This window comes from Nomascus leucogenys, chromosome 20 (genome assembly GCF_006542625.1).
Source record: "Nomascus leucogenys isolate Asia chromosome 20, Asia_NLE_v1, whole genome shotgun sequence".
NCBI classification, from domain to species: Eukaryota; Metazoa; Chordata; class Mammalia; order Primates; family Hylobatidae; genus Nomascus; species Nomascus leucogenys.
Genome location: NC_044400.1, coordinates 65,634,931 through 65,659,035, shown reverse-complemented (window position 1 = coordinate 65,659,035; position 24,105 = coordinate 65,634,931).

The following is a 24,105-nucleotide window of genomic DNA, read 5'->3' as shown; positions in this document are numbered from 1 at the left end:
ACTATAATAAGCCTTGACACCAGAAAAATACACATATTTGCTCATACAAAACTTGCTTTGGCCGGGCACGGTGGCTCACGCTTGTAATCCCAGCACTTTGGGAGGCCGAGGCAGGCGGATCACGAGGTCAGGAGATCGAGACCACGGTGAAACCCGTGGCCTGTGAATCTAGCCATCCTTTGAAGGCAAAGCTTCCCTAGTTTTTAAGAGTATAAAACACTGATTCTGGTTCATGTTTACGTTGTGGTTTTTGACGCTGTTTGATTTAGATCATTTAGATCTTTGGAAAATGAAACTAAAAGAGTTTTGCTTAATGTACTTGAGAAAATTTACTCAATCCTATTTTCTCCCGATGCTTTCCCAAATCTTTTACATTGATCTTAATCGGCAGTCCCATTTCCTTGTGTTGATGTATGTGGATGCAGAGCACCTTATGTAGTTTATTTTATAGGATAGCTACTTTTGCATAAGTGTGTCTTCCCCATTACATTCTTACAACTTGGAGGATAAGGACTACACACATTCATCTACCCATACACACAGTGAAACACATGTGTAGCTTAAATAAAATAGATATTCTCCAAGGATTTCTCCAACTATAATAATTGATTGGGCTTCAAAAACTCAAGGTTGAATTTCAGCTTCTAACTTGATGAGAATGGCTGTCTTAATTCTGTCATTTTTTGTTAATTTTACTTCCAGGAAGTCAGGGCTGTGATTTGAGGCTTTTTCTCTAAGCTTCTGTGATGGAGATGAATTAATCAAAGTGGGGCCATAATGTCATTTTGAGCAACACTAAAACTGAGTCATCAGAATTAGGAAGTATCAGAAGTCAAGATCAATTTTCAAGAACAGGAGCATAAAATTCGAACTCAATCTGTGTTAACATTAAGAGACTTAGAAGCTCATTCAGACTGATAACTAACGAATAATATAGCTTTCATTTGTTGGAGACTTTATGTGAGCCAGCCAGTTATACATGTTATTTATAATCCCCACAGTAACACTGCAAGGTAGTTATTATCAACTCTATTTTGCAGTTGAGGAAATTGAGGCTAAGAAATATGCCATTTAACTTTTGCTGCATAACAAACTACCCCAAAAGTTAATGGTTTAAAACAATATACATCTTTTGTGTCTCAGCATTTTGAGGTCCCAGTGAGTAGCTCTTCTGGTCTGGATTAGTTCAGCTATCTGCAGTCTGCTAACATATCTGGTGCTAGATGATCTACAATGACTTCACCCACTTAGTAAATGTAGTTGATGGTAGGTTTTGTTCATGTACCCTCAACTGTCCTCCAAGAGACTGGTGTGAAAAGCTGCCTTGAGCTCAATCATGTCATGGACTCACGTTTTCAAGCACAGCAAGAGAGGAAAAGCCCCAATGATTGAGCATTTTTTCAAATATATGCTTGTGTTAAATTTTCTAATTTAAAAATTTTCTATTTTAAAATTTCTAACTTCTAATTGACCAAACAATTCAGATGACCATTCCCAGATTTGAGAAGTAGAGAAATAGAGCCATGTCAAGGGAGGAGGAATGGCTCAGTTGCATTTCAAAGGGGTGTGCATATGATGACCAGAAAATTATTGTGATTAATTTTGAAAAAAAAATGAAGTCTACCAAAAAAAAGTAACTCAACTAATGATACAGAGCTCATACTAAAGCACAAAAGAGCTTGACTTAAAAACATGATAGTTAGTATTCTATATTTTAGGAGACTGACCCACACACACCAAAAAAAAAAAAAACACACACACACACACAAACAAACAAAAAGAAACCAAAAAAGCACCTAGCTAAGGGCACAGTTGTAATTCATCCTACAGAGTGCATTTTTTTTATATTTTCTGTTCCCAGCAGGGCTTCTTCTTTCACCACACCAGTGTTTGTGTCTCCCTGGATCAAATGAGAATGTCTATGTCTAGATCCCTTACTGGAGAAATCGTGTTTAATGAATATCTCATCTGGAGTGGTATTCAGTAGCAAAAGTCACATGTAAGAGTGGCCCAAACTCAAGTTTAAGACAATAGGGAGTTAAAGCATCTGTGGCAATATGAAGCATCTGCCCCATCTAAAAGTATCCAAATTAGGAAAAAAAATGCACAACACTCTATTGCCCAAAGCAAATCTGTCTCAGAGCCAGAAATGGCCAACAACTACCTGTTTGTGGTCTCTGCCATATAAACACCTACCTATTCGTACCTGGAATTAGCAACATTCCAACAAAAACTGTCCCCCCCAGAGTCCTGTCCTTCTACAACTGAGACATGGAGAAGTGGGAATCTTTTCCAAAGAAACCCCAATGGGCTTTTTGGTAATGGTGAGATAACTAGCATATCTGCATCTTCACAGGGTCCTGTCATTTGATGCATCCAGCAGAGGGATTATCTGTTCAGGAAGTCGCATAGACACTGAGGCTGAGTGAGACATCATTCTTCACCTGCAGATGTGGGTTCAGGTGTCATGAAAACTGCCAGGTAGAGGAAATATACCCCTAGATTCACACACACAAAAGGCCTGGAGGTTCAGTTTGTCAGCCGTCAAAGGGCAATGGAAAGCTGTGTGCTTTTTCTCTAAAACTGTGAGAAAACCAAGAATTTAATACCTCCGTTCCAACTTCAAACCAATCAAACATTGGCAGTTTGGGATTGTTTTATTTTGAGGCTTTAGCTTATCTCCGTGGGATAAAAGCCTTTCCAAACTGGCTTTAACTAAAAATGTCATCAATCCCAGCTGCTCACTGGTTAGCAAAAAGAGTGGTAACAGAAGGTCCCTTTTGATAGTCCCCTTCCATAATATCATTATCCAAATTTGCATGGCAAAGATGTGGGAGCTATTTATATGTTGATTATTACAGTGCTGCAGTTTATATTTTTCCCAGCACAGTTGAAAATTATATTTAGAAAGGCTGACATCATCTTTAAATATATATTATAGCTCTCATTTGATGGAGATGAGATGTTGAAATACATGCCACCTACTCAACGTCTCAGAAAAATGGCATAGATATTTCACACATGGTTATATATAAACGTGTACACTGGCATGGAACTGAACTGGCAGCTATAAGACTTTGAAGGAGTTTTGTGGGCTCTGGTTTTTGCCTTCTCAGTTTGCTCTTTATTTAAAAAGGAGGATGGGCACTGTGATTTGGTTGTAAGAACAGGGCTTCGTAGCCAGAAAGTAGGGGTTCTGAATTCTAGCTCTGCTAGAATAGTAGAATAGTAGCTGTGTGATCCTGAAAAAGGTACTTATCCACTGTAAACATCTATATTTCTCAAGTATAAGATGTCACTATGAGTGCTCACTTGAGAGATATTAGAAGTAAATTGTGCAGCATAGTTAACAGTTAATGAAAAAGAATGATTAGCATTATGAAACATGTTCCCAACAATGGAATGCATGCTTTACATAAATTGTGATGGTTAATTTTGTGTGTCAACTTGATTGGACCATGGGGTGCAAAGATATTTGATCATACAGTATTCTTGGGTGGCTTTGGATGAGATTAATATCAAAATCAGTAGAATGAGGAGAGAAGATTGCCCTCCCTAATGTAGGTAGGCCTCACCCAATCAGTTGAAGATCTAAATTGAACAAAGTGGTTGAGCCTCTCCTGAGTAAGATAATTCTTCTTTCTTGGCTGCCTTCGAAATAGGAACATCTGCATTTTTTTCTTGTCTTTGGACTGAACGTTTGCTCTTCTTGGGTTTTATCAGGTTTTGGATAGGAATCATACCATCAGTTCTTCTAGTTCTCAGGGCTTCAGGCTACACCTGGGACTAAATCATGGGCTCTCCCAGAACTCCACTTGCAGACTCACCCTGCAGATCTTGAGACTTGCCAGTCTTCATAATCATGTGAGCCAGTTCTTTATAATAAATCTTTCTCTCTCTCTCTCCCCATACATATAGATAGATAGATAGATAGATAGATAGATAGATAGATAGATAGATATAAAGATATAGATAGATTAGATAGATAGATATGTGTCTGTGTGTGTATATATATGTATATGTAGGTACAAATGTACAGTATATATATCATATGTTTATTTGTTCTGTTTCTTTGGAGAACTCTGACAAATACACAGATTATTCACTTATGTATTTTGTTTCCTAGGATAACTTATTAAGATAGAAAATATTGCTCTAAGTTTCCCTATCCTTATCCTGTTTAACAGATGATGAAATTGAGGCCTCCAGAAGCAAAATAATGTGTTCTGAGGACATAGAGGCATGACCTGGTGGAGGCAGAATTTGAAACGTGGAAATCCGATGTTATATTTTACCCATTTAACTACTTCCTTAACTTGTCTGGAGGTTACAGGTTAGACAAAGTTAACTGCTGTCCCAACCCTGAGAAGATTCTGGAAGCCTGAACTCACAGTGAATCACAACCAACGGCACTGTAAGATACCAGCCCACCTCAGGACAATGTGTAAGGAGCATCTGACTGTAGTGTGGTGGGGTGCAGAGCAAGCCATAAAACCTGCAGGCATAACTCTGTGGAGTGTAGTTGGAACTGGGTAATATTTTGATTTCTCTGGTCCATCAATCTCCACCCGTCTATCTTGAACCTGGAATCTGACTGCTGACTCAGGTTAGATTTGGGCTTGCAATTCTGTGGCACATCTGAGAGACCATGGCCCAGGAGGGATATTGGTAACTCAAATTTAATCAAATATGTTTTAATTCTATAAGAAAGCAAATTTAAAATAGCATTTTCTTTCTTAACTTTTAAGTTTCAGAGTCCACAATTTCACCAACAGGACTTCATGGTTTACAGTGATTAAAAATTAAATTTTTGATATATATGCCAGCTTTCATTATTCAATGAGAAGAGCCATATATTAAAGATAAATGTACCTTTTGAAGGATTATAGTACCACCATATTTAATAATGTGAGGCCCCTAAATGACACTTAGGTGTTGTATTTTGCCAAACTTGACTATTATAAAAAAATTCTTTGAAAATCATTTACCCCACAAATGGAAATAAAAATACAGCTGCAAGTGCTAAGAGTAGTAAGATGACATTTTATTTTTTATAAACTAGTTGGCAAAAAATCAAGTTTCATAAGCACATATGCCTGTCCTGAGCTTTTAAGGAGTCAGTTTTATGTTTCATGCCATTCTCTCTTCTTGCCTAGTTAGCAATTTTCAGTTTGAGCCAAGATCAGTTTTTACATGAAGCTCAGAGGTAAAACATTTTATATAACATTTGCATAGACATAATTGTTTCCACACATTTCTTCCCCACTACCCCCCATGGACTGCATATCATTGTCAAAGTGATTGGTTTGAAACCTCGCTCTCAATGTGTCATGCCGGGGTTCAAGAAAAAGGCTCTATTTCATTAAAACAAAATGTTTCATGCTGGCATCCATGGTCCTCTATAATCTGACCCCACTTTCTTTTGTAGTTATAATGAGAATAATTTCCTTTTTTTTATAAAACAGATTTTTTAAAATCTTTTCTTTTCCCTCTTTCTTTTTGACTCCTATGAAACCTCAAGGAGAGGTTTGAAGCGGACCATAAATAATAATTGCCTTGGCCTCTCTAGTTCAGAAACAATTGAGAATTAAGATATGAGAGCCATAAAGATTCAGATCAAAGACTCAACATCATTACTATTAAGGTCAATTTGAGAACAACATAGCTTGCAATGTCCGTCATGTAGGCCCTTCAAAGATCCTCTCTCCTTTACTCTAATTTGTCCCCACAAACAGTGGAGAATCCCTTGTAGGGGCAGTTCTTATTCCTGGTTAGCTCACCACACCAGCAAGAACAGACAAGAATTTGCCCTCTCAGCAAGAAGCTGACTTGAAAAACTGGGAGAATAGGCTGATTCAGATATACGTCCTTCCTTCTCTCACTCTCCAGTGCAAGAAATCCAGATCAAGCAGGCATAAGTAGAAAGAAGATGGGTATATTTCTCATTAGAGCTCTGTATTAATTTTCCATTGCTGCATTACAAATTACCACAAACTTAGGAATATTAAAACCCCTATGAGCTGGCACTTCTATAAGTCAGAAGACTAGAAACAGCATAGTAAAGTTTGTTACTCAGAGTAATAGGCTAGAGTCAAGACTTGGTGCTCATCTGGCACCTTTGTCCCCTTTGTGCACTTTCTTTTTTTCTTTTTTTTTTTTCTTTTTTTTGATACAGAGTTTCACTCTTGTTGCCCAGGCGCACAGTGGCATGATCCCGGCTCACTGCAACCTCCACCTCCCAGGTTCAAGCAATTATTCTGCCTCAGCCTCTTGAGCAGATGGAATTACAGGCACCTACCACCATGCCCAGCTAATTTTTTTGTATTTTTAGCAGAGACAGGGTTTCACCATGTTGGCCAGGCTGGTCTCCAACTCCTGACCTCAGGTGATCCAACCACCTCGGCCTCCCAAAGTGCTGGGATTACAGGCATGAGCCACCTGGCCCTGTCCCCTTGTTCACCTGCAAGCTCATTGTTGGTGTTGGAAGAATTTAGTTGCTGTAGTTGTAGGACTGAGATCACTGATTTCTTGTTGGCCGCTACACAGGGGCTACTCTCAGTTACAGGAGGCCATGCTCACTCCTTGTCCCATGACCTTCCTTACTTTCAAGTTAGCAACAATTCATCAAATGGGTCTTGTGCTTCAACTCTCTAATTTCTGTCTCTGACCTCTACACCCAGATTTTTTTTTAATTGGCCTTTTACATAAGAACTGTTTTAAATTTATAGTATCATTGTGAATACAGAATAACCCGGTTCCCTATTATTGATATCTTTCATTAGTATGGTATATTTGTCACAAATAAAGAACCAATGCTGACATATTGTTATTAACTAAACTCCCTATTTAACCAGAATTCTTGTTTTTTTTTTTTTCTAATGTATTTCTTTCCATTGCAGAATTCATCCATTATGCCACACTGTATTTAGTAAGCATGGATTTTAGTCTCCTCTTGGTCATAACAATTTCTTAGATTTGCCTACTTTTGATGACCTTGACAGTTTTGAGAACTACTAATTGAGTATTTTGTAGAATGTCCCACAATTGAGGCTTGTCTAATGTTTTTATCATGATGAGACTGGTGCAATGTGTTTGTAGATGGAAGACCATAGGTAAAGAGCAATCCTTAACACATTTTATCAGGTATACATACTATCAACGTGACTTACTACCACTGATGTTAAACTTGGCCATTTGGCTTGAGGTAGTGTTTATTTGTACTTACTTTTTCATTCTCCTATTTCAATACTATATTATTGAAAAGTAAGTTACAAAATATGGTCCACACGTAGAGATGGAAAGTTAGACTTTACCTCTTTCGTGGTAGAGTATGTACATAAACAACTGAAATTCTTATGCATGGAATATTTGTCTCTTCTCTCTCATTTATTTACTCATTCATTTATATTTTAGGGACTCATAGACATTTAGTTAACAGTTTGGGTTATGGTCCAATGTTTATTTATCTATTTCATATATCAAATTGTTTCAGCTTTAGCCACTGGGAGCCCCTTCAGTTGGTCCCTGTGTGTATATATATGTATATGTAGGTATAAATGTACAGTATATATATCATGTTTCTTATTTGTTCTGTTTCTTTGGAGAACCCCAGTCATCCCATTATCATTATTTTTTTTTTTAGCACTTCCTTACTTTCTGACACTACGAGTTGCTCCAGGCTTACTGTTTATTTCCTACCCATGTTAGCACTAGCTAGGACTTCCAGTATATTGTTGAATAGGGGTGGTAAAAAAGGACATCCTTGCCTGGTTCCTGATATTAAGGGGAAAGCATTTAGTTTATCATCATTAAGTATGATGTTACTTGTAGGTTTTCATAGATATTCTTTATCAAGTAGAGGATTTTCATCTCTGTTATGAGCTAAACTTTGTCCCAGCTAAACAAATCTACATATTGAAGCCCTGACCTTCAGTACCTCAGAATGTGACTGTATTTGGAAGTTGAGCCTTTATAGAGGTAATTATGTTAAAATGAGTTCATTCAAATGATTTCTAATCCTATCTCACTAGTATGCTTATAAAAACAAAATTTGGTAACACAAGAGACACCAAAGTTACACGTGCACAGAGAAAAGACCATATGAGGATACAGTGAAAAAGTGACCATTTGCAAACTAAGGAGAGAGGCTTTAGAAGAACCAATTCTGGCCGGGTGCAGTGGCTCACGCCTGTAATCCCAGCACTTTGGGAGACCAAGGCAGGTGGATCACGAGGTCAGGAGATCAAAACCATCCTAGCTAACACAGTGAAACCCTGTCTCTACTGAAAATACAAAAAATTAGCCGGGCGTGGTGGTGGGCACCTATAGTCCCAGCTACTCGGGAGGCTGAGGCAGGAGAATGGCATGAACCCGGGAGGTGGAGCTTGCAGTGAGAGGAGATCAGGCCGCTGCACTCCAGCCTGGGCGACAGAGTGAGACTCCGTCTCAAAAAACAAAAACAGCAACAACAAAAGAAACCAATTCTGCTGACACCTTGATTTTGGACTTCCAACCTCAGATAGAAATGAAGAACATATTATTAAACACTGTAGAAAAGGTGATATTTATTATAAAGTAGCAGATAACTGGGGTGAATTGTGTTCTAGTATTTTTTCAGAGGATAGAACTCATGAATGATGACCCTGGATATTTAACTGAACCTGTTTCTAAGCAAAGTGTTGAAAATGCAGCCTGGCATCTCCTTGCCTCTTCTCATAAAGTGCAAAAGGGTAGACAGAAATGGAAGAAGTCATTGTTTAGCAAAAAAGAAACTAGAACTTGAAGATCTGGAAATTTTTCAGCCTATCCGTATTTCAAAAGCTGAGAAAGTATTTTCTGGAGAGCACATGAGGAGTGTATCTAGAAAATCATGTGATAATATATCAAGGGTGTGATTTATGTATCTAATCAGCCATCTCAACAGAAGCCAAGAATAGTGATTTGAGTGTTACCATCAGAAACACTTCCAGCTTGGACTAACAGGATCAGGAATGGACAAAAGTGAAGAATGGCTTTCAGACTCTGTGATTTTACATTATAAAAAAATAGAGTTAATTGGTTCTGAATATGTGTTATCCTTCAAGAAAGTGGAAGAATGGCCATGAATATAATTCTCCCATTGGCAAGGCTGATACTCTCACCACAGGTCTGATGGATGAGGCTGTCTCCTCCTCAGTTTCAGACGGTGGTGCTACCTTTTGGATGTTCTTAGAAAAGTGGGCCAGGCTGCTGCTACAACAGGGTCCCAGTAGTAGGGCAGCCACCCAGGGCCTTAAGGATTAGGCTCCTGCCTTGGGCCTCAAGGGCAACACTGCTGCCTCAGTGTACCTGGAAGGAGAGATTTTAGGCCTCCAGAAATAATACTCTGGCTCAGTGTTTGTGCCCTGGATCCAGTGGAGTATTGTTCCTGGAGGTGTAAAACCTGAAAATCTGAAATTTGCTCTGCTAGGTTTTGGGATTGCTTGTGACCCATTACTGCCTTCTTCTTTTTGGTTTCTCCTTTGCATTAGTTTGTTCTCACGCTGCTGATAAAGACATGCCCAAGACTGGGTAATTTATAAAGTAAAAGAGGTTTAATGGAGTCACAGTTCCACGTGGCTGGAGAGGTCTCACAATCATGGTGGAAGGTGAAAGGTACATCTTACATGGTGGCAGATAAAAGCGAATGAGAGCCAAGGAAAAGAGGAAACCCCTTATAAAACCATCAGCTCTTATGAGACTCATTCACTACCATGAGAACATTACGGGGAAACCACCACCATGACTCAATTATCTCCCACAGGGTCCCTCCCACAGCACATAGGAATTATGAGATTTACATTTCAAGACGAGATTTTGGTGGGGTCACAGCCACACCATATTACCCTTTTTGGGAGGGGGCATGTTTATCCTATACCTGTCTCACCATTGTATTTTGGGAGCACATAACTTGTCTCATTTCACAACTAAAGAGGAATTTTGACTCATGATAAGTGATACCTCAAATCTCAGCCACACTTGAGTTAGATGGTATTTAGATAAAATTTTGAATTTATAGTTGGTGCTGAAATTGATTAATACTTTTAGGCTGTCAGGATATATTGAATGTATTTTTTTTTGTTTACATCAGAAGGACATGAATTTGGAGGGTACAGAATGTTATAGACTAAGCCATGCTCCCTAAAATTGTTATGTTGAAGTCCCAACCCCCAGTACTCACAATGTGATCATATTTGGAGACAAATCATTTAAACAGGTGATTAAGTTAAAGGTCTGTTAGTGTGGGGCCCTAATCCAATATAACTGGTGTCATTTTAAGAAGAGAAAGAGCCACCATAGATGCGCATGCATGAAGAAAAGGTCATGTGAAAACACAGCAGAAGAAAGTTGCCATCTGCAAGCCAAGCAGACAGGCCTTGAAAGCAGCAAATCTGCTGACATCTTGATCTTAGATTTCTAACCTCCAGAACTCTGAGAAAATAGATTTCTGTTGTGTAAGTCATTCAGTCTGTGGTAATTTGTTATGACAGCTCTTTCAAACTAATATATCAATTTTGCAGGCTGGGCCGCCTTCTCATCTTCAGCAGACCCATTTGCTACCCAGGGTCTCAGGGGTGAGGTTGCCACTTAGGGTCTCAGAGTGTATTGGCGTAATTCTTTTTTATCTTTCTTAAAGGCATTAGAGAACTAACCAATGAACCTATATGAGCCTAATACTTTCTGTTTTGCAAAACTATGAATTATGAATTCAGTGTATTAAATGTAGATAATAGGCCAATATAGATTATCTGTTTCTCTTTGTGTGAGTTTTGGTTCATTGTGTTTTTTTTTAAAGAATTTATCCATTTTACTGAGGTTATCAAATTCATAGGTATAGGTTTTATTAAATTTTATTTATTTATTTATTTTTAGAGAGATGATCTTACTCTGTCCTCCCAGGCTGGAATACAGTAGTGTGATCATAGCTTATTATAACCTTGACCTCCTGGTCTCAAGTGATGCTCCTGTCTCAGCCTTCTGAGTAGCTATAACTACAGGTGTGCAACACCATGCCTGGCTAATTTTTGAATTTTCTGTAGAGATGGAGCCTCAGTATGTTGCCCCAGCTGGTCTTGAATTTCCAGCCTCAAACTATCCTCTCTCCTTGGCCTCCCAACTTACTGGGATTACAAATGGTAAAACACCTTGCCAGGCCTACAGTATTTCTTTATTATTCTTTTAATACCCTTGGAATTAGTAAAGATGACCTCTCTTTAATTTCTGATGTTAATAATTTGTGGCTCTGTCTTTTAATTGTTGTTTGTATTTTCATTAACTCAGCTTTCGGTTTGTTTTTTTTCATTTTTCTCTATTATTTTCCTGTTTTTAATTTCATTGATTTCTGCTCTAATTTTTATTATTTTTAATTATACTATTTTTGTTTTAAATTGTTTTCCCTTTTTGTAGTTTCCTATAATGTAAACTTAGATTAGTTATGTTAGATCTTTATTCATTTCTAATATATGCAGATAATTCTATAGATTTCCTTCAAACCATTGTTTTCATTGGTTGCTACAAGTTTTGATAAGTTGTTTTTAAATTTCCATTTAGTTAAAAATACGTTTTTATTTCACTTGAGACTTCTTTGATTCATGCTATTAGGAGTAACTTTTAAAATTTGCAAATGTTTAAGTATGTTTTACTTATCTTTTTGTTACTACTTTTCTGTACAATTACTTGAGGTCTGAGAACATACTCATTTTTTATATGTCTTTGAATATATTTTGATTTTTTTTTTAGCTACAGTGTAGTGTAATTTGGTAAATATTTCCTGTGAGCTTGAGAAGAATGTGTCTTCTTCTGTTCCTGATAGAGTATTATATAAATGTCAACTAAATCAAGTATATTTTGATGTTTGATTTTTAATTTGATTGTCAGTTTTGTTATTTATTTTTGGAGAATTTACCTCTTTATCATATAGTGCCTATTTTATTCCTGAAAGTACTCTTGATCTACTTTGTCTGAAATTGGCATATTTACTGCAACTTTCTTTATTGTTAACATGCTATATTTTTATATATTTTTTGTCTCTTTACTTTTGAACTTACAATTTTTTAATAGACAATATATAGTTAATTGTTTATTTGTTTGGTTTCATTTGCTCTGACAAAATCTGTCTTTTAATTAATGTGTTCAGATCAATCATATTTAAAATGATTATTGATATATTAGGATTAATATCAACCATGTTTGTAAATGTTTTATATTCATTGCTAATGACTTCCTTTTTGCCTCTTCAGTTTTTAGTTCAGCATTTTATATGATTTCCCACTTTTGGCATAGAATTTATACTTCTTTAAAACTAGTTTTTGGTTGCTGCCCTAGAGTTTACTCTCTCTATATATGTATCTTTTTTTTTTTTTTTCTCTGTTGCCCAGGTTGGAGTGCAGTGGCACAATCTCAGCTCACTGCAACCTCTGCCTCCCAGGTTTAAGACATTCTCCTGCCTCAGCCTACCGAATAGTTGGGATTACAGGCACTCGCCACCATTACTGGCTAATTTTTGTATTTTTAGTAGAGATGGGGTTTCACCATGTTAGCTAGGCTGGTCTCGAATTCCCGGCCTCAGGTGATCCACCTGCCTCTGCCTCCCAAAGTGCTGGGATTACAGGCATGAGCCACTGCACCCAGCAATAAACATTTTTTTTAATAATACAAGTCTAAATTCAAACAACACTTGCTGCTCTAGCGTTTACAATAAATATTTTTAATTATATAATTTTTAATAATATTTTTAATAATTACAATATTTTTAATAATATAAGTCTAAATTCAAACAACACTATTCTGCCTTATGTGTAGTGCAAGTGCCACATAACAAAGTATTCCCAACTACTACTTCTCATCTCCATGGTATTGTGCCATTAATTTCATTTTTTATATGACATGATCAGCTAATACATTGATAGTATCATTACCTTACATAAGTTTCTTTAGATTAATTTAATTTAATTTTTTTTTGATATGGAGTTTTGCTCTTGTTGCCCAGGCTAAAGTGCAGTGGCACGATCTCAGCTCACTGCAACCTACCGGTCCCAGTTTCAAGTGATTCTCCTGCCTCAGCCTCCCAAGTAGCTGGGATTACAGGTGCCCACCACCACACCTGGCTAATTTTTTTTTTTTGTATTTTTAGTAGAGACGGGGTTTCATCATGTTGCCCAGGCTGGTCTTGAACTCCTGACATCAGGTGATCTGCCTGCCTTGGCCTCCCAAAGTGGTAGGATTACAAGCATGAGCCACCAAGCCCAGCCACTTTAGATTAATTTTAAAAATAAAGATAGATAGCTGTTATTATTTTGAGATACGTCCCATCAATAACTAATTTATTGAGAGTTTTTAGCATGAAGGGTTGTTGAATTTTGTCAAAGGCCTTTTCTGCATCTATTGAGATAATCCACAGCCAATATCACACTGAATGGGCAAAAACTGGAAGCATTCCCTTTGAAAACTGACACAAGACAGGGATGCCCTCTCTCACCACTCCTATTTAACATAGTGTTTGAAGTTCTGGCCAGGGCAATTAGGCAGGAGGAGGAAATAAAGGATATTCAATTAGGAAAAGAGGAAGTCAAATTGTCCCTGTTTGCAGATGACATGGTTGTATATCTAGAAAACCCCATTGTCTCAGCCCAAAATCTCCTTAAGCTGATAAGCAACTTCAGCAAACTCTCAGGATACAAAATCAATGTACAAAAATCACAAGCATTCTTATACACCAATAACAGACAAACAGAGAGCCAAATCATGAGTGAACTCCCATTCACAATTGCTTTGAAGAGAATAAAATAACTAGGAATCCAACTTACAAGGGACATGAAGGACCTCTTCAAGGAGAACTACAAACCACTGCTCAATGAAAAAAAAGAGAATACAAACAAATGGAAGAACATTCCATGCTCATGGGTAGGAAGAATCAATATTGTGAAAATGGCCATACTGCCCAAGGTAATTTAGATTCAATGCCATCCCCATCAAGCTACCAATGACTTTCTTCACAGAATTGGAAAAAACTACTTTAAAGTTCATATGGAACCAAAAAAGAGCTCGCATCGCCAAGTCAATCCTAAGCCAAAAGAACAAAGCTGGAGGCATCACGCTACCTGACTTCAAACTATACTACAAGGCTACAGTAGCCAAACAGCATGGTACAAAAACAGAGATATAGATCAATGGAACAGAACAGAGCCCTCAGAAAAAATGCTGCATATCTACAACCATCTGATCTTTGAGAAACCTGACAAAAACAAGCAATGGGGAAAGGATTCCCTATTTAATAAATGGTGCTGGGAAAACTGGCTAGCCATATGTAGAAAGCTGAAACTGGATCCCTTCCTTACACCTTATACAAAAATTAATTCAAGATGGATTAAAGACTTACATGTTAGACTTAAACCATGAAAACCCTAGAAGAAAACCTAGGCAATACCATTCAGGACATAGGCATGGGCAAGGACTTCATGTCTAAAATACCAAAAGCAATGGCAACAAAAGCCAGAATTGACAAATGGGATCTAATTAAACTAAAGAGCTTCTGCACAGCAAAAGAAACTACCATCAGAGTGAAGAGGCAACCTACAGAATGGGAGAAAATTTTCACAACCTACTCATCTGACAAAGGGCTAATATCCAGAATCTACAATGAACTCAAACAAATTTACAAGAAAAAAACAAACAACCCCATCAAAAAGTGGGCAAAGGATATGAACAGACAGTTCTCAAAAGAAGACATTTATGCAGCCAAAAAACACATGCAAAAATGCTCATCATCACTGGCCAGCAGAGAAGTGCAAATCAAAACCACAATGAGATACCATCTCACACCAGTTAGAATGGCCATCATTAAAAAGTCAGGAAACCACAGGTGCTGGAGAGGATGTGGAGAAATAGGAACACTTTTACACTGTTGGTGGGACTGTAAACTAGTTCAACCATTGTGGAAGTCAGTGTGGCGATTCCTCAGGCATCTAGAACTAGAAATACCGTTTGACCCAGCCATCCCATTACTGGGTATGTACCCAAAGGATTATAAATCATGCTGCTATAAAGACACATGCACACGTATGTTTATTGCAGCACTATTCACAATAGCAAAGACTTGGAACCAACCCAAATGTCCAACAACGATAGACTGGATTAAGAAAATGTGGCACATATACACCATGGAATACTATGCAGCCATAAAAAATGATGAGTTCATGTCCTTTGTAGGGACATGGATGAAGCCAGAAACCATCATTCTCAGCAAACTATCACAAGGACAAAAAACCAAACACCACATGTTCTCACTCATAGGTGGGAATTGGACAATGAGAACACATGGACACAGGAAGGGGAACATCACACTCCGGGGACTGTTGTGGGTGGGGGGAGGGGAGAGGGATAGCATTAGGAGATATACCTAATGCTAAATGATGAGTTAATGGGTGCAGCACACCAACATGGCACATGTATACGTATGTGGCAAATCTGCACATTGTGCACATGTACCCTAAAACTTAAAGTATAATAATAATAAAATTAAAAAAATTAAAAAATAAAGATAAGACATTTTATTTTACCATCAGTTATTCGTTTTTCAATGATCTCCTTTTCCTTATGCAGATTCAAGTTTCTGAGCTCAATATGTTTTCTTCTTCCTAAATACTTTTTTTCAATTATTTCTTATAGATCTGTTGGTGAAAAATACTCTCAGTTATTTGTTGGAAAAGTTTTTATTTTTTCTTTACTTTTGAAGGGTAAAGGTACTTGATATAGAATTCTATGTTGGAGTTTTGATTTTTTTAAATTTCAACATTTCACTCCATTCTTTTTTTGCTTGCGTGGTTCCTGATGAGAAATTTACTGTACTTCTTTTTTCTTTTCTTTTCTTTTCTTTTTTTTTTTTTTGAGATGGAGTCTTGCTCTGTCGCCCAGGCTGGAGTGCAAAGGCATGATCTAGGCTCACTGCAATCTCCACCTCCCGGTTTCAAGTGATTCTGCTGCCTCAGCTTCCTGAGTGGCTAGGACTACAGACGTGCACCACCATGTCTGGCTAATTTTTTGTATTTTTAGTAGAGACGGTGTTTCACCATGTTGGCCAAATCCTCATCCTTCCAAACTAGGATTACAGGTGTGAGCCACCACACCTCATCCTTCCAAACTTCTAGGATTACAGGTGTGAGCCACCATGCCCGGCCATTTATTGTACTTCTTATCCCTGTGTATCTATAGATAAGATTCACTTCCTCCGTCTGACATCTTTCAATATTTTCTCTTTGTGTTTGTCTTTCTGCTGTTTGAATATGATATACCTAAATGTAGTTGTTGTTTCTGTTAATTTTGCTTAATGTTCTCTGAGGTTCCTGGATTTGTGGTTTGGTGTCTGTTATTAATTTGAAAATGTCAGGGCTTTAGTATTTTAAATATTTACTCTGTTCCATTCTTTCCATTTTCTTCTGATATCCCAATTACACATGCACTGTATATTTTGAGACCATAACGCTCGTTCTTGGCTCTTCTGTTTTTGCTTATGTGGCACAGAGAGTTTCTAAGGTGCCAGATGAGTTGGTCTCTGTGTGAGACACCCACGGGGAGCCATGGGCGGCCTCTGAGGAGAAAAGTCTCCTTATTGCCTTCATGTTTTTATGCCCGGAGAGCATAACTGCTCTGCGGCATTCCACAGGTTGTTCTGGAAGATAACACTCCCTTGAAGCAGTAGAGTATAATCAAACATCTTGGCTTCACCTGAAACCCACTCCCACTCATTTCAGTCCCGATCAGTTAAAGATCTTAAGTAGTTCAGACACACGCCTTTACTCAAGGAAATTCACAGAAACCGCCACTACTATACATATTATTGAATGACTCACGAGTTCTCCTTCACTGATGAATCCGTTTCCTCATCCCTTTCTACCCCTCCCATCTGCCCTAAGAACAAAGAGCTTGTAAATCAATAAATTAGGCGGAGCCAAAGAGCTCTGGGCCCTGAGCAAGCCTCCAATGCTCCGGTCCCCTGGACCTGCCTTTTAAACTCTTACTCTGTCTCTTCGTAACTCCTTTTTCTCTGCTGGATTCAGGGTACCCGCTGGGTGGTGTGGGGCTGGCTTCCCCAACAGCTTATTTGTATTGTTTCTCCTATTTGCATTTTGAGAAGTTTCTATTGGCCTGTATTCAAAATTACTAATTCTTCTCTTGGTCTTACCGAGTCTACTTTTGAGCCCATCAATGATATTTTTCATTTCTTTATACTAATTTTGATTACTAACATTTCCTTTTGAATTTTCTCTTAGAATTTTGATCTCTTTGCTTACATTGCCCATTCGCTCTTAATGTTGCCTACTTTTTCAATGGAAGCCTTAATATCATAGTTATTGTAATTTCCTTGTAATAAATCTGCATCGTGTCTGAGTATAACTCTGACACTTGGTTTGTTTCTTATGACTATTTTATTGTTATTTGACATGTTTTGTGACTTTTTTGCTGTTGAAAGCTGGGCATATTATATTAAGTACTAGCAACTGAGAAAAATAGGCCTCTAGTATAAGAGTTTGTTAATCTGGCTAAGAGTTTGTATTTGTTTAATGTTTGTTGCATAATAGGGTAATAGAAGCTCAAATCTTTCTAGTATCTGTATTTTTATCTTTCAACTTGACTTTGGTCCTTACTAAGTACTCCTCTTCAGAAAAAGTTTATTTTCTGCAACTCTTTAAGCCATAATCACTTTATTTTTGTGTCTGTGGAAGACTGGTAGTTTACAGATGGGAATGGTCCATGGTTCACACTGTGAATAGCATTGATATAGCAATCTGATCCCAGGCCATTTTTTTTTTTTTAATTGCTCGTGCTTGGTCTTCTTGTATCACACATTTTTATTTATTGCTATATAACAAACTACCATTAATTTAGCAGCACAAAACCACACACACACATTTATTATTTTACGATTTCTGTGAGGAATCTGGGCATGCCTTATTTTGGGTCTCCCAAAGTTTTTGGGTCATCAAAGTTTTTATCTGAGTTTAAGGTCTTCTTCCAAACTCACTGTGGTTGTTGGCAGAATCTAGCTCTGTGAAGTTGTAGCCCTGAGACCCTCATTTCCTAGATAACACCTACAGTGCTCTGCTATGTGGCCCTCCCCACTGGCAGTGACAACGTAGAAAATTATTCCCCAAAGCCAGCAAGAAGGAGTCTTTTCCTGCATCTGCTAAGATGGAGTCTTGTATAACATAATATACACACGGGAGTCACATTCCATCATCTTTGTCATAAAATATAACCTAAAAAAATGGCACTGTATTATATTTGCCATATTCATTGGTTAGAAATAAGTTGTAGGTTCCACCTACACTCAACAGGAGGAGATAATACAAAATCATAAATACATAGAGATGGGAAATCATTACTGGTGACCTTAGGATCTAAGTGGGCTCACCTCAGAGTCTTCGCATTTGCTTTTCCCCTCCTTTCTTTCAGATCTCTGTTCAAATGTCACATCCTCATAGACTCCTAAATGCACCCTGTTTCCTAACATAGCCATGCCCATCACAGTCATTGCTAGTCTGTTACTCTATTTTATTTTTCTTCAGAGCACTGATCATCCTCTGACATTATAGGATTACTTGTTCAAAATCTGTTTCCTCTTTTAGATGTAAGCTGATTTCAATATGTAAGAAATTAATCTGCTATACAGCACATGTTAAAAAATGTTTGTGGACTGATTCAGAAAAAAAAAAAATAGTTTGCAGGAATTACCACTAAAGCCTGTCTAATTTGACCCATTCATTTTATCACTAGATTATAACAATGCAAGTTGGTGTTAATGTTTAATCTTGTCTCTGTTGTGAAGCTTCAAGCAGAGACAGATGGTATAGCAGAAATAGTAACAGGCTTTAGGACAGGATAGACTGAAATCAAACTCAGGCTGTTACTACCTCTGTGGCCTAAGAGGTTAATTTCTCTGAATTCCAATTAAAAGATCAAAGAAAACAGTGCACTCTTTCTGTCAGGTAGATTTGGGTTTTAGTCATAGATCCACTACATACTAGCGTAACTTTAGAACAGTTTCTTGGGTTTTTAGAGGCATAATGACTTCATCTGTAAGATGGATCATAGTAATAATTTCTCCCACATAGGATGACTGTGAGGTTAAATGGATACCTACATAAGAATCACCTATCCTGGTGATGGAAACATTATTTGTAGTCAGTATAAGTTAGCGTTTATTAATATGAATACTTTAATACATATTGATATAATATACATTATTATATTGTCAACATCAATATGAGTTCAATGGCATAAAGTGTGTTAAATAGTATTCATTATCTTCTTACATCTTTCATTTGGAAACAGCATAGAGATAGATATAAGAACAATAGGCCTGGTGCAGTAGCTCTTGCCTATAATCCCAGCAATTTGGGGGGCTGAGACAGAAGGTTTCCTTTAGGCCAAGAGTTTGAGACCAGCCTGGGCAACATAGCAAGACTTAATCTCTACAAAAAATTAAAACATAAGCCAGATGTGGTGATGGGCATCTGTAGTCCCAGCTACTTGGGAGGCTGAGGCAAGAGAATCACTTGAGCCCAGAAGTTCGAGGTTACAGTGAGTTATGATGACACCACTGCACTCCAGACTGGGTGACAGAGCGAGACCCTGTCCCTAAAATAAAAAATTAAAATAATAATAATACTAAAATCTACCATTTATAGAAGAATTTGTTATACGCCTAAACAACTAGATGATTAGCAGGTGACAAACAGGTGTTGACATTCTACATCTAGCTAACTCTTCTGTGGAACTTTGAGGAAAAAACACATAAATTACTATCTATTAGTTTTAAACTATGGGATGTTGCTGTTCAATGAGTATACAGTTTCAGTTGTGCTTACAGTTTACAGTACAGGATAGTACATTAAAGATTGAGAGGGTAGATCTCATGTTACTTTTTTTACTGCAATAAAAATGCATATATATATATATACATACATACATATATAATTTTTTCTGAGACAGGGTTTTGCTGTGTTGCCCAGCCTGGAGTGCAGTGGCATGATTTCGGCTCACTGCAGCCTCTGCCTCCCAGGTTCAAGCAATTCTCCCACCTCAGCCTCCTGAGTAGCTGGGATTACAGTGGCACACCACCACACCTGGCTAATTTTTGTATTTTTAGTAGAGAAGGGGTTTCACCATGTTGGCTAGGCTGCTCTTGAACTCCTGACCTTAGATGATCCACCTGCCTTGGCCTCCCAAAGTGCTGGGAGTATAGGCATGAGCCATCATGCCCACCTGGAAATATTTTTATTATTTTCTAAAAATCTGCTCATAGTATCTCACAAATTATCTGTTCCTATGTAAGGGCAGATCAAACAAAAACTTAAAAGAGTTATTTTTTTTTTTTTACTCCTAAGCCATATAAAATACTCGTAAAATTATGATTATAGAGTACTATTTTATTTTACCTTGATTTATAATTACATAGTGTCTGTGAAATTCTTCATTACTTTTGAAATACTAATTAATTAAACTTTAGTGTTCTGACAAAGAAAGAATGAGAGGGAGCTCTTTTCTGTAAAAACCAAAAGCCAAACCAAAACAAAAACCCAGTTAATATGTGGAGAAAGCTAGATAGATTTCAAAAATAATCATTCAGCCTCCTTAAATAAAGTAATTAATTTAGGCAGTTGTAATCAAAGGATAAAACTCTTAGATGGAAATCAATGATGAACTTTATGATGGAATCATCAGACAGTCTCAACCTGGACCTGTTAATAATCTTAGCCCCACTAAAAGTGGGATAAACAGACATGTGTGAGTTGATGTACCTTACCATTTAAGAACTACTGTTTTAAAAAATATGAAGTTAATCAGGCTTCTAGAAGAAATTTTTGTTCCAAGGGATAACTCACAGGGTGTCTGCAATAAGTCAAGGACATGAAAAAAAAGGAATGGACCCAACCAAGCTTAACAGTAGACTCTGTTCAGATCCTGATATGAACAAACCAACTGTGAAAGCACATTTTGATATACTTTAGAAAATATGAAAATGGTCTGAATATTAAAGGAATATTGAGAATATTGCTAATTATTGTTAGTTACAATAGTGTGATTTGAGAGGAAGAAAATTCTTATTTTGAAAATATTCCTTGTGAAGCGCATAGAGTTAAAATGAAAAACATCTGAAATTGGCTTTAAAATATTTCATTGCAGAGGATAAAAGAAGGGAAAAAGAAACAAATACGACCAAATCCTGATAAATGTCGAGTTCAGTGACATATGGAAATACTTTATATTGGTTTACTCTCACACATGTTCATATATTTTAATTAAAATGAAAAAGAAAACAAAGTAAAACCCACTCTATCTCTATAATATGGACTTCCCACTATGGTTAAGGTTTCCATATGGTTAAGGTCTCTGTTCTTAGAGACCTTTTACCTGACTAGAGGGCCCATTCACATGCTATCCTCAGTCTGAGTGTAGGATAAGTGTATCATCCTCTTCACAAACTCCTTCTTCCCTAACTTTTTCTTTAGTCTTGTAAATCATAGAGTGAACATCATAGTCTCCCCTTCTTGCATTAGCGTAATCTCAATTTCTGACTATTCTGAGCTGTCATGAGAGCATCGCGATCCACGAACTGAAGTCCTAAGCCCTGGTCCTTGCACACATTCCTGTGCTAAAACATGGATTGTGATAATCATGAAATAATTTGTTGAAAACCAAGAAAGGAATAACAGTTTTTATTTTTAAAGAGTAGGCTTTGTCATTACAGGTCAAGGAATTAGGGGAAAAGTAGTCCCAAGGCCTTTATAAGCCCAATATACTTTAGACTGCTAAGGATAATCAAGAGACTAGCTTGCTTATTAATTATAACAATGAAATTAATAACCAGTTTCTTTTCGTTCAGTTTATACTAGGCACTGGGATGAGGAACTTAGAATCATCATATCATTTATTTCCTGCAATAATCCCACAAGATGGTCTTTAGGAATGTTCATATTTCACAATGCTTAATTAACTCATACAAATAGAACAACTACAAAGAGAAGGAGTCAGGATTTTGCCCCAGATCTGATTCCATAGGTCACATTCTGCTTAAAACAAATAGAGGAAATAAATTTGCACCCAAAATGTGAGAACCTCCATTAAGTCCAGAAACATTTTTTAACAAAGAACACTTTTTAAAATTTATTTAATCACTATTCATTCATTGCCTGTTATGTGTCAGGTCTTGTGCCAATATTAGAAGCATAGTGATACATATGAGCTGGTTTCAGCTTTGGGGAGCTCAAAATTTAGTTGATGAGACACACAATTTCATCATCGGAATGCAATATTATAGGTGTTAAAATCAAGATGGATAAAGTGGTTGTTTTTCTGTCTTTCAGTTTGCCTGGGAGTCATACTTAAGAATAAGGGCTAAAATTGGGGTCTAAGAAAGGTGTGAATAAGGAAAACATTAAATAAGTTTACCTAAAAAAGAGTTGGGAGAGACAGTTTAGGGGACAAGTTACTGAGTAAGAAAAATTAGTAAGATGTCAGCAGGGCATAGAGTGGCAGAGGTAAGCAAAAGAATGAAAGGCTCACGGAGGTCACATCCCACAGGACCGAGAAGAGCTAAGGTGTGGATCTGAAGATGGCTGGAAATCTAATAGGTGTGGCTTTTCCCAGGATACCTTGATACCCTTACTTTTTTTTCAGGCAGACATAGAAAAAGGTGGTCATCATGCAAAAAAAAAAAAAAAAAAAATTACCAGAATCTTTTTGACCAGTGCCCAATTTTGAGTATGAATTGTGTGATAAACTATTAAAGAGAACCTTTCCTTGAAACAATTCTATTTTTTTTTCTTTTTCAGTGGGGAGCCAAATATCTATATACTTGGACTATATTTTGATCTTACCATTTTAAGGGAAGTAAAACCCACTACACTGTTTCATAAATGAGTTGTCCCTTCAGAATGCCACCTGAGCCCGTTGGCAAGCACAAAGTCTGCTTGTGATGCCAGCCCTGGCCATTGCAGATAGCGGGGATAATAGTAATTGCTGTTTCCAACCTTTTTGGAAGTTTCCAAGCTGTCTTTGGCATCTGCTCCATTCATGCTCCACTGGCAGCAAGGGAGTAAGGGATTTTGAAGATACTATTAACATTTTTTGCCAATTAGGAAATGCATGATCAAATAATTGCCCTGAACTATTCAGCATGGCCCACCTCAGAGAGCTGGATTGAAGCAATGGAAAGCTGCCTGTACTTCACCTTAGAAGTGGAGCTTAACGCATGATACAGTGTTACTCAGTATCCCGGCAAAACAAACTATTCCATTTTCTCCATATATTAATATAACCTGGCATGCCCTACTTCAGTGCCCATAATGATTCTCTTTCCTCCATAAGGGAGACCTGTTCCTTTCATCTTAACCTTTTTAAATGTTATTTGTTCCATTCACACCTGAATTAATTCCCGATTTTAACATTTAACAGTTGAGTGACCTTGGACAAGTCTATTAACTTTTTTTACACCCCAGTTCCCTCTTCTATAAAATGGAGATGACTATCCCTAACACTTAGAATCCTTGTAAGAATTAAAGAAGATAATGTGCATGAAGCCCTTCGCACATATAAGTGCTTAGTAATTGTCACCTATCATTCTAATACAAATTATAAACTGTTAATAGCCTGTTCTAGTGCCATCATCCTGGTGCAGTCACTCTGATTCTCTGTTTGGAAGTTATCTTCTGCTTACCTTGCGTTCCCATTGTAATGTATCCGCACCCTTCTCATGGAGTGCATCACTTCTTACCTTAGGTTTCAGATCATTACACAAGTTCTGTCTGCCCTGAAACTTTTAGAGGTCAGTGTCCATATTTGGTTTACCTATATATCCTCATTTTCTAGACTAGTGATATACGTAGGGAACTACTTAACAATATTTGTCCCATGAAAATCTGATCCCCTTCACATTTTGAAAGTGATCATCAGATAACTTTTCCATGTAAGTTAGAACATCTCAATGGAGCCACCAGGTGCTCTTCTTCAGATGGTCCTCAGGGTCTCCTGACTGTCCTTCTTGTCTCCAGCCCTGGTGCCTCCACCCACGATATCTACTCAGAGTGA